The 14,418-nt window shown below is 42.4% G+C and overlaps 1 protein-coding gene across 1 annotated transcript in view; it reads left to right on the forward strand.

The window, feature by feature from the left end:
* The window catches only part of tenm3 (teneurin transmembrane protein 3), a 712,909-nt gene that overhangs the window by 95,335 nt on the left and 603,156 nt on the right, over positions 1-14,418 (forward strand). Inside the window, exon 2 of the mRNA XM_052020035.1 lies at positions 5,309-5,425. The gene's annotated coding sequence lies outside the window, so the exon portion shown is untranslated. The remainder of the gene's footprint in view (positions 1-5,308; positions 5,426-14,418) is intronic.

Raw genomic sequence — 14,418 nt, forward strand, 5'->3', positions numbered from 1 at the left:
GGGATAAATTTTGGCCAGGATATCAAGAGAATCCCTTCTTTGCTTCCAATGAGACCCATGGGATCTTTTGTATCCATTTGCATGAGTAAGCAGAGTCTTGATTTGAGAACTCATCCCAGACACACCATTTCCAACAGTACTGTACCGAGATTTCTGACTTAATTCAATTTACATTAATGATTTGGATTTAGGAATCAGAAGTACGATGTCAAAATTAGCCCACAGCTCCAAATTGGGAACTGTGCTTTATAGAAACTGAGAAGGTGGTAAAAAACTTTCATAATGGACAAACAACTTAAGTATAAATGTTTCCAAGGTGATGTGTTCTGGTAGGAAGAATAAGGAGCCACATGTGCATAGTCATTAAACCCCAATCAGGAACACTAAAGGCTAAAGTAATCTGTGTCATTATCTTCCGTGAATTATGTATCTATACCTCAAGAGTCCATTTTTCCTCCATGCTGTTCAGGCTCTTATTTTCCGATGCCTTGAAATTAATTCCCGATCGGTAGCACTAAAAGTGCTAGATCGTCCTATCAGCATATTGCCTATGAAATTCATTCCATTGAAGTCAATTGATATATAGTTCATATAAGATAACAACACGGATTACCATAACTATAAAAAGATATAAACTAAGCACTGGGTTTCATTTCTAGAAGAATGTAATTGAAAAGTAGAGGTGACATGTTAAGCAATTTGAATCTTGTTTGGACCACACTTTGTGCACTGTGCACTTATTTTCCATATTACCCAAAGGACAAAACGATGAGGGAGAAGGTGCAAAGTAGATTCACAGAGATGATACCAGAACTGGAGGTATAATGAAAAGCTGAGCAAGCTGGCACTTCTTGAGAAAAGGGGAAAACTGTAGGAATGTCTAATAGAGACCTTCTAAGATTATGAAGGGGTTTGATGGGAGAGAGGTATGGAAATTGTATTCAATATTTCAAGGAATAGGGGGATATTCTGCTATGTTAGATGCAGAAGGGTGAGAGAAGGCTCGTAAAGGACATTCAAACTGACTGGGCTAGTTGGGGCAAGTAGCTTGGCTTTTGCGATGTAAAGACGAGCAGTAGTGAGCTTATCGAGTCGGGTAAATTTAGATATCCGGCTAGTTGGACCAGAAATTTAAATGAATGAAAATTACATTTAAAGGAGACATATTAGAAACAAGAGTAGGCCATTTTGTCATTCAATTATATTGTGATTGATCTGAACTTCAGCTACATTTACCTGTTTTTACCCTATTTCCTTTCTCACCCTCCCTTCATAAAAACCTGTCAGTCATAATATTAAATATGTCTGTTGAGACAGCAACCACAAGCTTTTAGAAGAGACAAAGTTCCAGGTTCCCCTATTCTTTCCTTGAAGAAAGTACTTCCAGATTTCATGTCAAATTGGCCTGCCTCTAATTTTAAAATCACAGCCCATTATTCTTGATTTCTACCAGCAAAGCTGTCTGGTTGAAAAACTGATAGGTTGATAATGTCAAAAGTAATGTACCAGGTATATTTTTGGAATCGGAGAAAATCCATCTTGCAGGAAGTATAAAATTGGTGAGCTAAATCACCTTTTAGCCGGACAGTCTTTTCCTGTCCCTGTTGAGAATTCTTTTCTTGTGCTCTTGTAATTCTTCCCAGCTTCTACCTCAGTCAAGAAAATGGATGATAAATTGTGAGAGAAGGTTTAGATTAGAAGGGCAACTCGGCTATCTCAGGTTTAACCTGAACATCAGCTCCATGCTAAAAGATGTCAAACCTGAGCAAATGCCTGGGCAACCTTGCGTTGACTCCACTGATATTGCTCAGATTCATTTTTTTTCTTTAAAGAATAGACTTATTTTAAGAATGGTGCCTTGGGACTTTTGTGAACTTCACAGGCAGTTGAGATTAGGAGCTGAGCATTTTAATCCTTTATAAAAACAATCTGTTTTCTGCATCAAGGATCTCATTATCTTCATCATATAGCTTTGTTTGAGCACAAGGCTGTTGGCAGCAGGTATTCGGAAATAAGCACCATGGTGCAGCAAATGAGAATTACGTTCACAATGATAATTTCAGTTAAAGACCGTTTCAAATAATAATCTCAAACCAACAGCTGAGAAAAAAACATGCCCAAACCAGTTTGAGCAAATGTAACAGCATGTATTTATAATGTACAAAAAATCCCAATGGGCTTTGCAGGAGCATTATCAAACAACATTTTACACTAAGCTACAGATGGCAGTTGACCAAAAGCTTGGTCAAAGAGATAACTTTCAAGGAGCATTTTAAAGGAGGATAGAGAGGTGGAAAGGTTTCAGGAGGCTACTCCAGAGCCTTGAGCCATGGCAGCTGAAGAAACAGCCACCTTGGACAGAGGGTTCAAATTCAGGAATGATCAGCATAATTAGAGAAACTAAGATATCCCTAGTGGTGTTGGACACAATTAGAGGGATAGGCTGGGGTGAGGGGTTTGTAAGCAAGGATGAGAAATTTAAAATTGACATGTTGCTCCGTAGGGACCCATTGTAGGTTAGCAAGTACAGAGAAGAGAGGTGAACAGAACTTGGTGGGAGCTAGGGACACGGCATTTCACATAAGCCTACACTTGTGGAGAGTAGAGTAATTGGACAGGCCAGGAGTGCAGTGGGATAGTGTGGCAGTGACAAAGGATGGATGAAGATACAGCAGTGAGCAAAAACCAGATTCCCTCCTGGTTGACTGACAGGATGCAGAGAAGGTGTGACGTCATTCCTTCCCTTGAATCGTCTATCATTGTTCGAACTATGAGCAGAAAGTACATTAAACTACAAATCTATTTTAGTGAGGAAATCAATTGGGTGACGTTAGAGATAATGAAGCAGTTTATTTTTTAAAATGTAAGGATTTTGTTTAATCATATTTTAAATGGCTTAATACACTATATTATTATTTATACACACGCAAATAACCTTTATCACAGGGAATCAATGTATAAATACTGTTGAAGTGCATACATTTTTTTGTTTGTTACTGAGGTACTTGAAGCACAGAAATAAGTAAGATTTTTTTCTGTGCCACAAATATATTCAAAGTAAGTTAGATAAGATTTCTTTATTAGTCACACGTACATCGAAATACACAGTGAAATACATCTTTTGCGTAGAGTTTTCTGGGGCACAGGCCACATGTGTCGCCACGCTTCCGGTGCCAACATAGCATGCCCACAACTTCCTCACCCTTACGTCTTTGGAATGTGGGAGGAAACCGGAGGAAACCCACGCAGACATGGGGAGAACGTACAAACTCCTTTATAGACAGTGGCGGGAATTGAACCCAGGTCTCTGGTGCTGTAATAGCGTTATGCTAACCACTACACTACGGTGCTCACAGGGATCATAAAGACGGCATCTCAAATATTAATTGACAGGTCTTAAATGTATGTTTCACATTATGAAATCAAAACGGAGGAGCTCCCCAAATCATGAATGAACAGCTGAACTGTGGAATTGGTAGGACCATTCACAGTGGTGCTTAAAATAGGGCCCCTGGTCTTTCTCCTTTATATCCACATTAACAGCTATTGCTCAGTCATTAATTATGGGCCATTGCTATGCAAAAATTGGCTGGTGACTTCTATCTGTTGCATGTCATTGGCTATAAGATGCGTTGGGGCATTCTAAAATCATGAAGATATTATTTGAAAGAAAGAATTATCTTTCATTTGTTCTCTCATTGCTGTTCTGCTCTTTTATTCTCCAAGTTAATTGTCATCAAGAAAATCAGCAGTCGATTCTGTTGTTCAATTCCACTCACAACTCCTCAGCAAATGGATCAGTCCATATCTACATGCAGCAGGACTTGGACAACATTGTCTTTTGACTGATAAGTGACAAGAAATTGTCACACTACAGAAGTGCAAGATATAGTGGGCCAGACAGTGACACAGTCAGTAGAGCTGCTGTCTCACAGCTCCAGTGACCCAGGCTCAATTCCAACCACTCGTGCTGTCTGTGTGGAGTTTGCCTGTTCCCCCAGTGACTACGTGGGTTTCTGCCAGGTGCTCTGGTTTCGTCCCACATCCAAAGATGTGAGGATTAGTCAGTTAATTAGCCACTGTAAGTTGCTCCTAGTGTGTAGGTGGGGATAGAATATGGGGTGATTTAGTGGGAATGTGGGGAGAGTATTATTTCCCAATAAAATGGGATGAATGTAAATGGGTGCTTGACGTTCAGCATGGACTTGATGGGTCCAAGGGCTTGTTTCTGTTCTGTATGACTCTCTGGTTCTCTTTGACAATGACCATCTCCACTCAATGAGAGTCTTTGTGGCAGGGAAGTGCCAATTTGCACCAACTTTGCTTGACCCTCCTCCAAAACATAGATTTTATGTTGCAAAGCACTGATCTGGAATGGACAGCAGTTAGGCTTCAATAAGCATGTTCCAGATAATGGGACCATGCAAGGTTAAGCAGGACTCTATTCATGGGTCTGCAGCAAAAGCAGGTGGGCTAGCCTAGCCACTGGCTCCCCCAATTCTTCTTGGTGTTCATGTGAACAGAAAGAACAAGAATGAGATGCATAACTGAAATTGATTTAAAAATACTGAAGATATGTAGAATGCCAATTATATTAACAAAAAGAAACTGCCTTCAGATCTCTTGAATTGATTAACTAAATGTTAGAGAAAAATCTTGATTTTTTTAAATTGATCTAGAATCACTCATTTATTTCCACATCTTATTTCTTTATCTTTCTTTCTGATCATTTTCCTGTATCCCCTCACATTTGGGCATATTGTTGCTTCAGCAATCTGACATTCTCTGATTTATGTCTGGGAAAAAAATTCTTGAGAATTGGCAGAAAATAAAGTTAGTAGCAGCACGTTAAATGTCATTTCTTTACTCTGCATGGAATCAGTACAAGTTAGATTTCAGAAGGAGTTTTAAAACTTGAAAATGTTTAAATTCTTCGACATTTCGTGGGAAAGCACAAGTAATTGTTTTTCACCTGGAGTTATGCTCTGTCACAAGTGCCAAGTGAGAAAAGAACTGAGACTGTATCTACAAGGGAACTGTGTAAGAATTTTGAAAAGATAGAATATTAAAGGTCATTTAAAAACCAGCAGAGAACTGGGATAAGGGTCAATTGAAGTTGTTCAGATTTCCTTCTTGGTTGTAAATTCTTTGATGTGATTTTGCAATAAGTAAAAATGAAAGTTAAGCAGTCAATAAAATACTGAATTATTTGGTTAAACACCATCAATTATTAAGAACAGAATACCCAGAATGGAAAACTTAACAATTTAAAGTTAGTAGTCAACTTTAATTTTTAATGCTCCAACAGACAGGCTGAGATTGATGAACCGATTCCTTGGAGCTGTGAAGAAAATGAACTAGTTGAACATCAAAACGTGCAGGACTGAACAGCAAGGAAGACTGGTTGAGAACCTTTTCAAGTCAGGTGAGCTGATTGGCATATTGTAAGTTTTCATCTAGAAAAGTGCTGAATGTGGCATCCTGCCAGATGCAAGGAATGAAAGAAACATCTGTGACTTTGTCTGAAAATCATTGATTGTTGATGCTGTAAACAGAAACCAAAAGAAATACAGATGCTGGAAACTTGAAATAAAAGGGTAAGAATGCTGGAAACACTCAGCCACTCACTCAACATCTGTTGAAAGAACGGAGGTGATGCAGAAGCTTTTGTTAGCAGCCATCCTGCAGCAGTTGATGTTATTGGATGCGTAACTCCTTATCTTGTGGGCACTACCCAGACATTGGTTTTCATTAGCCTTTTGGCTTTCTGTTTATTTAGGGAAGCCCCTTTTTCACACTCAAGTCCGTACTTCCTTTTAAACCATGCTCCCTATTTTTCTTTCCAAACCTGATTAGGAGTTGCAAGCATCATAGAGCCATAAGACCACGACGAAGAAGCCTTCAAGTCAGTTGCTCTTGTGGTGACCCTTTGAAAGAGGAGATGTGTTTAGTGCTGCAACTGCAGTTTTTGTCCATGATTTGTGAGTTCATCATCCTCAAGTACTGTATCAACTTCCTTTTAATATTATTAATAGTGTTCACTCTGGCTTTCTCTTCATTGAACTTCAACTGCAATGCTTCTGTTTATTCCTCCATCTTTTCTGCATCTTTCTGAAGTTCACAACTATTTTCATCACCATCCATTCTACTGCCCAGTTTCACATTCTCTGAAAACCCAGTGCTTCCTCCCTGTATCTCAAATAGGTGATGTACAATTGGAAAGGTATGGGATCCACAACTGATTTTTCTTCTTTGAGAATCACAAAGCTTCCCTTTTCATTGTAAAGGCAGAAGGCTTATTCCCTCTTTCTCCCATAGCTCTCCAGTGGGTAGCAAGAATTTGTAACCAGGGTAGAGAAATGGATTTGAGTTAGATAAGTTGTTTAGTCACATGTACATCAAAACACACAGTGAAATGCACCTTTTGCATAGAGTGTTCTGGGGGCAGCCCGCAAGTGTCACCACGCTTCCAGCGCCAACGTAACATGCCCACAACTTCCTAACCCGTACGTCTTTGGAATGTGGGAGGAAACCGGAACACCCGGAGGAAACTCACGCAAGACACAGGGAGAATGTACAAACTCCTTACAGACAGTGGCCGGAATTGAACCCGGGTCGCTGGAACTGTAATAGCTTTACGCTAACTGCTACCCTACCGTGCCTGGCCCTAATGTTAACCATGATCTGATTGAATGGGGAATCAAGCCCCAAGGGCTGAAGGCTATTGCTTGTATTTGTCCTGGCAATTATCAAGGTGACAGTACCATTCCATTGGCAATCCAACAGTGCCTTAGATTTTGGAGGGAAGCCAGCTTCAATGCAGGGATACTTCATAGAACATGGAACACTACAGCACAGTACAGGCCCTTCGGCCTCCAATGTTGTGCCAACATTTTATCCTGCTCTAAGATCTATCTAACCCTTCCCTCCCACATAGCCCCACATTTCTGTATGATTCATGTGTCTATCTAAGAGTCTCTTAAACGCCCCCAATGTATCTGCCCCCACAACCTCTGCTGGCAGTGCGTTCCACGCACCCACCACTCTCTGTGTAAAAAAAACTTACCCCTGACATCCCCCTTATGGCTTCCTCCAATCATCTTAAAATTATTTCCCTTCATGTTAGCCATTGTCGCCCTGGGTCGCACTGTCTTCCTAACAGAGAGTAAGACAAGGAACTCTGACAAGTTTCAGACCAGTCTAAAGGGCAAAGTCCAAGTCTTACTTCCTCAGTACAAGATTAATTCAGGATGTCCTAGAATCATAGAGTAATACAGCATGGATGCAGGCTCTTTGGCCCAACCGGTCCATGCCAACCGCATTACCCATCTAGCTAGTCCCAATTTCCTGCATTTGGCCCATATCCCTCCAGACTCCTCCCCTCCATGTACCTATCCAAGTGGTTTTTAAATGATACCATTGTACCTGCCTCAACCACTTCCTCTGACAGCTCGTTCCATATACTCTGTGTGAAATAGTTGCCCCACAGGTCCCTTTTAAATCTTTCCCCCCTCACCATAAATCCATGCCCCCTAGTTTTGGGCTCCCCTACCCTGGGGAAAATACTGTTACTCTGCACCTTATCTATGCCATTAAGAGGCTGGAGAGAAATCAACTATTCCCTCCACCGTACCAATCCAGAACAAGGAGATGGGAGTTCTTAGGATTCAAAAGGAATCAATTAAAAGCAAATGCAGGGGGAGAAATACATCTTTACTCAAAATTTAAACTGGGGTCTAAAATATGCAGCTGTAGATCACTGGTGTAAATTCAGTTAATGTATTTAAAGAAGGAAATAATTAAGAGGCAGAAACAATAGTTGGGAACGGGGATGAGAAAAGATAGCTTTGTCTTTAACAATAACAATTGAGGAGAAGAACACATAGGTTTGATTACCTATTCCCCTTCGTTTGCCTATGAACAATCAGTTTTATTTTATTTAGTTTGTCATGGAGTCCTGGGTGATAATTGAAAGAAAACTACTTTTGGATTACTTCACCCCAGGAAGTAACTACTGTGCTATGGCATTCAAGGGGTGTTTAGAAAAACATTAATTGAGGAAAATATTGTAGGAGTTAGGGAATGAGCAGGGAAATGAGATTAGAGAACTTGGATTGCAACCAGCTCGACAAGCTAAGTGGCCTCCTCCTGTGCACTCTGAGAATCTCAAATGGCTCACTATTTATACATCAGCCCCTTCCAAGTCAAATGCTATGTTGTACCTGGTAGGAGATGTAGTGCACATCATAATTTTTAATGTAACATATTTTGAGTGTTGGCAATGTGGAGGAACAAACAATGGTGTGGTATTAGGTTGTGCAGATTGGTGCCATGTTTGCATTATGTTCCAGGTTAGATTCTGGCAATGAGCTATGCACAATCAATTACCAAAGTTTACCAAGTTGTTCAGCAGGATAACGTTTATTAATTTACAAATTTTTCCTGACAGCAGCAAGCTTTACATTGCATGTCAAAAACTGCCCCTTCTGCATTGGTGTTGTCCTGGAAAATAAATATTGTTCAGCATGACAACTGGGGAGAAGTCCAGCTTTGCAGGAAAGAGTTAATGTGTAAAGATACACCAGGTAATTGCCTTGCCGCAGAGCCAGCCAGCAGGGTCTGTAAATGGGGAAGTGAGAAAAGGAGGCACATTTTTGATTTGGTTATTGACATCTTGTTCTGTAAAGAGCTGTCTGTACTGCTGTAATTAAAAGCTACCACTGCAATTTATTTTTCCATTTCAATTTATTAACTTGGTAATAGACATGCATTGGCTCAGTCATGGTATTGGAGTAAACTGTGCTTTGCTTAGTTTGCTGTTAACTGTGGATCCAGTTTACCTTTGGGTCATGGAGTAATACAGCAGGGAAACAGACCCTTCGGCCCAACTGGTCCATGCCGACCATGGTGCCCACCAAGTTGGTCCCATTTGTCCGCATTTTGCCCATATCCCTCTAAACCCCTCCTATCCATGTACTTGTTCCAAATGTCTTTTGAATGTTGTTATTGAACTTGCCTCAATCACTTCTTCTGGCAGCTCGTTCCATATATGCACCTCCCTCTGCATGAAGAAGTTGCCTCTCAGATCCCTGTTAAATTTTTCACCTCTCACCTTAATCCTGTACCCTCTAGTTTTTAGTTCCCTTTCCCTAGGGAAAAAAGCTATGAGCATTCACGCTGTCTGTGCACCTTATGATTTTATACACCTCCATAAGGTCACCCCTCAATCTCCTACATTCCGAGGAATAAAGCCTTAGCCTGTCCAATCTCTCCCTATAACTCAAGCCCTCGAGTCCTGGCAACATCCTTATAACTCTTCTCTGCACTCTGTCCATTTTAATGATGTATTTCCTACACAGGACGACCAAAACTGTACACAATACTCCAAGTGCAGTTTCACCAACGTCTTGTACAACCTTCAATGGGAACTTTCTTCAAATCTCTATCTGCCCCTCACCACTGCTGTTTTGTTCATGACCTGAGGGGTGGGGGGTGTTTTTTGCCCAGCAGTTTCACAGCCTCTCAGAAACCATGAGAACACTGATATAATAAGCCGAGGGGGTTCGTCATGTGTACCCAGATGGTGTGTGATGGTAGACTTTTTTTGTCAGGCACAAGACTGATGTCTGTACCTCTCTGAAGGGGAAGAGGCTGAGATGGATGGGTTTAAATGAAGGGTCTAGGTGTGGTGGTCAGGGAGAACAGTGAGGGAGGGGAGTGAGTGAGTGAGGCAAGACCCAGTTAAGAGGAGGTGAGTGAAAAGGAACAGAGGGAGGGAGCTGAGGAGAGTGCAAATGTTGAAGGAACTGAGGATGAGAGGGTGTTAAGAGAGAGGGAAGTGAAGAAAAGGGTGTGGGAAGGGAGAGTGAGGTGAGGAGAGGGTGAAGGGGAGAGGATGTGGAGAAAGAGGGGTAGAGAGTTGAAGGGGGAGAGGTGAGGGGGATGGGTGTAAAGAGAGGTAGTTGAAGGAGAAAGGGTGTGAAGGGAGAGGGAAGTGAGGGACAGGAGAGGTTGTGAGGACAGGAGATGGAAGTGAGGTTGACGGGAGAGAGGTGAGGGGGAAAGGGTGTGAAGAGAGGGAGGTAAGGGGGATGGTGTGAATGGAGAGAAGTGTAGGAGACAGTGTGAAGGGAAAGAGAGGGAAGAGTGTGAGGGGAAGGTGATGTGAAGAGGGTGGGAATGTGAAAAGGGTGGAGCTGAAAAGGTAGGGGAAGGGCAAAGGAGCTTAGGTGGTGAGGGTAAGTGAAGGGGAGGGACGTGAGGTGCTGGATGAAGGAGAGAGCTGAAACAGGGGGGCAGGTGAAGGGTTAGAGCTGAGAGGAAGGGAGTGTGTGAAGGTGGGTGGAATTGAGAAGAGGCTATTCAGGGGCACGGAACTGAAAAGGAGGAATTGAGTAAAGGGGGAGAGGGGTAAGAGGTTGTGGGAGGGAGCTGAGTGGGAGGGTATGAGTGAGAGAGAAGAAGCTGATTGGGAGGGGTTTGATGGGCGGGGGGTGGAGAAGGACATGGTGAACTGGGAGAAGTTGCAAGTGAAGGAGTGGGAACTGAGGGGGAGGGGGTTTAGGTGGGGAGAGAAGGAGCTGAGGGGGAGGTGGTCAGTGAGTGGAGGGGAATGAGTGTGAAGGAGGAGGAAGCTGAGGGAGGAGAAGCAGCTGAAATGAGGTGAATGATGGAGCAGAGAGAGATGAGAGGTGAGGGGGAGGGCAATTGAGAAGGAGTGGTGAGTGAAGGAGAGGGTGCAGAGAGAAGGGAGCTGAGAAGGTGAGTAGGAATGAGGGAGGGAGCTGAGGGGGAGAAGGAGCTGAGTGGGAGGAGGGCATGTGTAGAGGAAGGCAGTTGAGAAAGGGTGGGGGAGAGGCTGAGTGAAGGGGTAAGGACAGAGTGCGAAGGATGTTGTGAAGTGGAGGGAATTGGGAGGAAGGTGAGAAGCGAATGGAGGAACTCAGCAGGTCGAGCAGCGTCTGTGGGAGGAAAGGAATTGTCGACATTTCGGATTGAAACCCTGCATGCCGCTCGACTGCTGAGTTCCTGCAGCAGGTTGTTTGTTGTTCCATATTCCAGCATCTGCAGTCTCTTGTGTCTCCCTCTATGTAAAGATCCTGATGTTCTGCTGGAGAACCAGTGCGAGCTTTCACGAGGCTTCACTGGCCACTGGCACGTGTTACTGGTGAGGCCAGAAACAAAGCTAACACATTCCAAGTGTGTATCCATTTCCATAGGTCCTGTCAGGACTATCCGAAGCACATTACAGCACTTAAAGTGCTTCAAATGTGTAGCCACTGTTGCATAAGGAATTCCAACAAACAACATTGTTGATATGACCAGATAGTCTGTTTTAGAATGTTTCTGACTTGGGGAGAAATATTGATCACAGTGCCAGGGATAAACCCCCTTTTCTTCTTTGAAAAAAATGCTATGGGATAATTCAAACCCAGGCACCTTGATTTGATGTTCAAAAGAGAGCACCTTCAACAGTACAGCACTCACACACTACCGCACTGGAATGTCAGCCTAGATTTTTGTCCTTGCATTTCTGAAGTAGGACTTAAAATCATGACCTTTTGCATCAGGTTTGAGAATGCCTCCAACCAAGCCATATTTCTGAGATGGCTTGATATGAGTCCAAAACCTTCAGATAATTATCACCATTTATTCTAAAGGGTCCTCAGTTTTAAATAAGAATCAAACAATGAGTCACGATGCCTCTCTGCCCCATATAAATATCAACTTACCTTTTGCATTGAAGCAGTTTGTCACAGTTGTGCAAGATGTTGGTGAGACTGTACTTGGAGTATTGTGAAAAGTTTTGGTTGGCCTATTATAGAAAAAACATAATTAAACTGGAGAGAGTGCAGAGAAGATTTACGAGGATGCTGCCAGGGCTTCAGGGCCTGAGTTATAGGGAAGGGTTGGGCAGGCTAGAACTTTATTCCTTGGAGAGTAGGAAATTGAGGCGTGACCTTATAGAGGTGTATAAAATCATGAGGGGCATAAATAGGGTGAATGCACCTGGTCTATGTTGACGCCAGAAGAATAGCGACACATTCGGGCTGCCCCCAGCACATTCTCAGTAACGCAAAAAGATGCATTTCACTGTGTGTTTCAATGTACATGTGACTGATAAATAACTATCTTATCTATCTTTTTCCTGGGAAGGGGAACTTAAAACTAGAGGGTATCAGTTTAAGGTGAGAGGTGAAAGATTTAAGAGGGACCTGAGGGACAACTTCTTCATGCAGAGGGTGGTGTGTATATGGGATGAGCTGCCAGACAAAGTGGTTGAGGCAGGTACAGTAATGACATTCAAAAGACATTTGGATAAGTACATCAATAGGAAAGGTTTAGAGGGATATGGGCCAAATGCAGACAAATTGGGATTAGTTTGGTGGGCACCATGGTCAGCATGGGCAAGTTTGGCCGAAGGGCCTGTTTCTATGCTGCAGTACTCTATGACTCTGTTTATATCAGTATTTTTCTTGTCTGACATCAAACATGACTTCATTATGAATCAACACCATTTGCCTCATGCGATCTCATTTACTCAGTGCTGGTCCAGCCAAAGTCTCCCCACATTTTGACACTAGCGCATATCTAGAAATCAACAGTAAAAACTTACCAGCAATTAGACAGTGTTTACCTCATTTAAGTGATATGTATGTTTTAAGCATTGAATTCTAATCTCATGAGTGTGTAGTTTCAGTCTTAATAATTAGATGGTAATGAGGTGAAGTAAAAAGCAGTAAGGATTCAGGTTAGGGAGGATTGAGTTGTGCTTTTTTTTTACGTGTAACTTTAGATTAGACATGAAACTTGACCAGTTAAGCTTTATTAATAAGAACTCTTTTGTTCATTGTCTGTGAGAGACAGGAAGAGGGTGCTGTGTCAGCAAGTATCATTCATCAAACGTTCGTCATTGACCATATTTAGTAACAACATATCCCGTATCAATATTTGTTAAAAAGAGCCATCAGCCTCAGCAATTGTTCTGTGGTCCAGTGGTTTATTCACACTGGACTAGGAGTTGTAGGCTCCCCACACCACCATTTCCCCACATCTCCCCTTTCCAAGGTGTCTGATTTACTTACTTAGATGCTATTCAGTCATTTTAAGTCAACTCTACAGATGGCCAGTTGTGTCCTTGTCTCATGACTGCCTATGAGCGTTTTGAGTCTTGGGGCACTAGACACAATGCCGAACCGTATTCATTTACCTCCTCTTCCACACTAAATTGAGTGGAAAAGCAAATTGTGCAGAAAATGCAGAGAGTCTGCAGAGAGATATAGATAGGTTAAGTGAGTGGGTAAGCATCTGGCAGGTAGAGCACAATGTTGGTAAATGCGAGGTCATCCACTTTGGAAGGGAATATAGAAGATCGGATTATTATTTAAATAGTGAAAGATTGCAGCATGCTGTTTTGCAGAGGGACTTGGGAGTGCTTGTGCATGAATCGCAAAAGGTTGGTTTGCAGGTGTGACAATTTATCAAGAAGGCAAATGGAATGTTGGCCTTCATTGCTCTAGGGATTGAATTTAGTAGCAGGGAGGTTATGCTGCAACTGTACAGGGTACTGGTGAGGCTGCACCTGGAGTACTGCATGCAGTTCTGGTCTCCTTACTTGAGGAAAGATACACTGTCTTTGGAGACAGTGCAGAGGAGGTTCACCAGGTTGATTCCGGAGATTGAGTCGGCTGGGACTATACTCACTGGAATTCAAAAGAATGGGAGGGGATCTTATAGAAACATATAAAATTATGAAAGGGATAGATAAGGTAGAGGCAGGAAGGTTGTTTCCACTGGTAGGTGAGACTAGAACTAGGGGATATAGCCTCAAGGTTCAGGGGAATAGATTTCAGATGGAGATAAGGAGAAACTGCTCTTCCCAGAGAGTAGTGAACCTGTGGAATTCTCTGCCCAAGGAAGCAATAGAGGCAACCTCACTAAATATATTTAAGATGCAGTTGGATAGATTTTTGCATAGTAGGAGAATTAAGGGTTATGGGGAAAAGGCAGGTAGGTGGATCTGAATACATGGCCAGATCAGCCATGATTTTATTGAATGCCGGAGCAGGCTCGATGGGCCAGATGGCCGACTCCTGCTCCCATTTCTTATGTTCATGAGACTGGGTAGGCCTGAATATGGCTTGGCTCTAATGTCCCAACAAAGATATTACTCACCACCTAGACTCCCACATCAAAGGCAAGATGCTGGTGAACTATTGCAGCTCACTGGAGCATGCCCCAGCCTGAGTCACATTTTCAGCAGAGAACTTGGAAGGAAATTGAAAGGTTGGAGTGGGGAGCAAGTGCTTATTTCCATGTTGTAAGGAAACACTTAAAATACCTAAGCTCTTGGGTGGTGCAACCTTTAGTGCGACAGTTGAGTTTATATGTTGGCAGAACAAGGCTTTGTTTCCACTA

This window comes from Pristis pectinata, chromosome 7, assembly GCF_009764475.1.
Source record: "Pristis pectinata isolate sPriPec2 chromosome 7, sPriPec2.1.pri, whole genome shotgun sequence".
NCBI lineage: Eukaryota > Metazoa > Chordata > Chondrichthyes > Rhinopristiformes > Pristidae > Pristis > Pristis pectinata.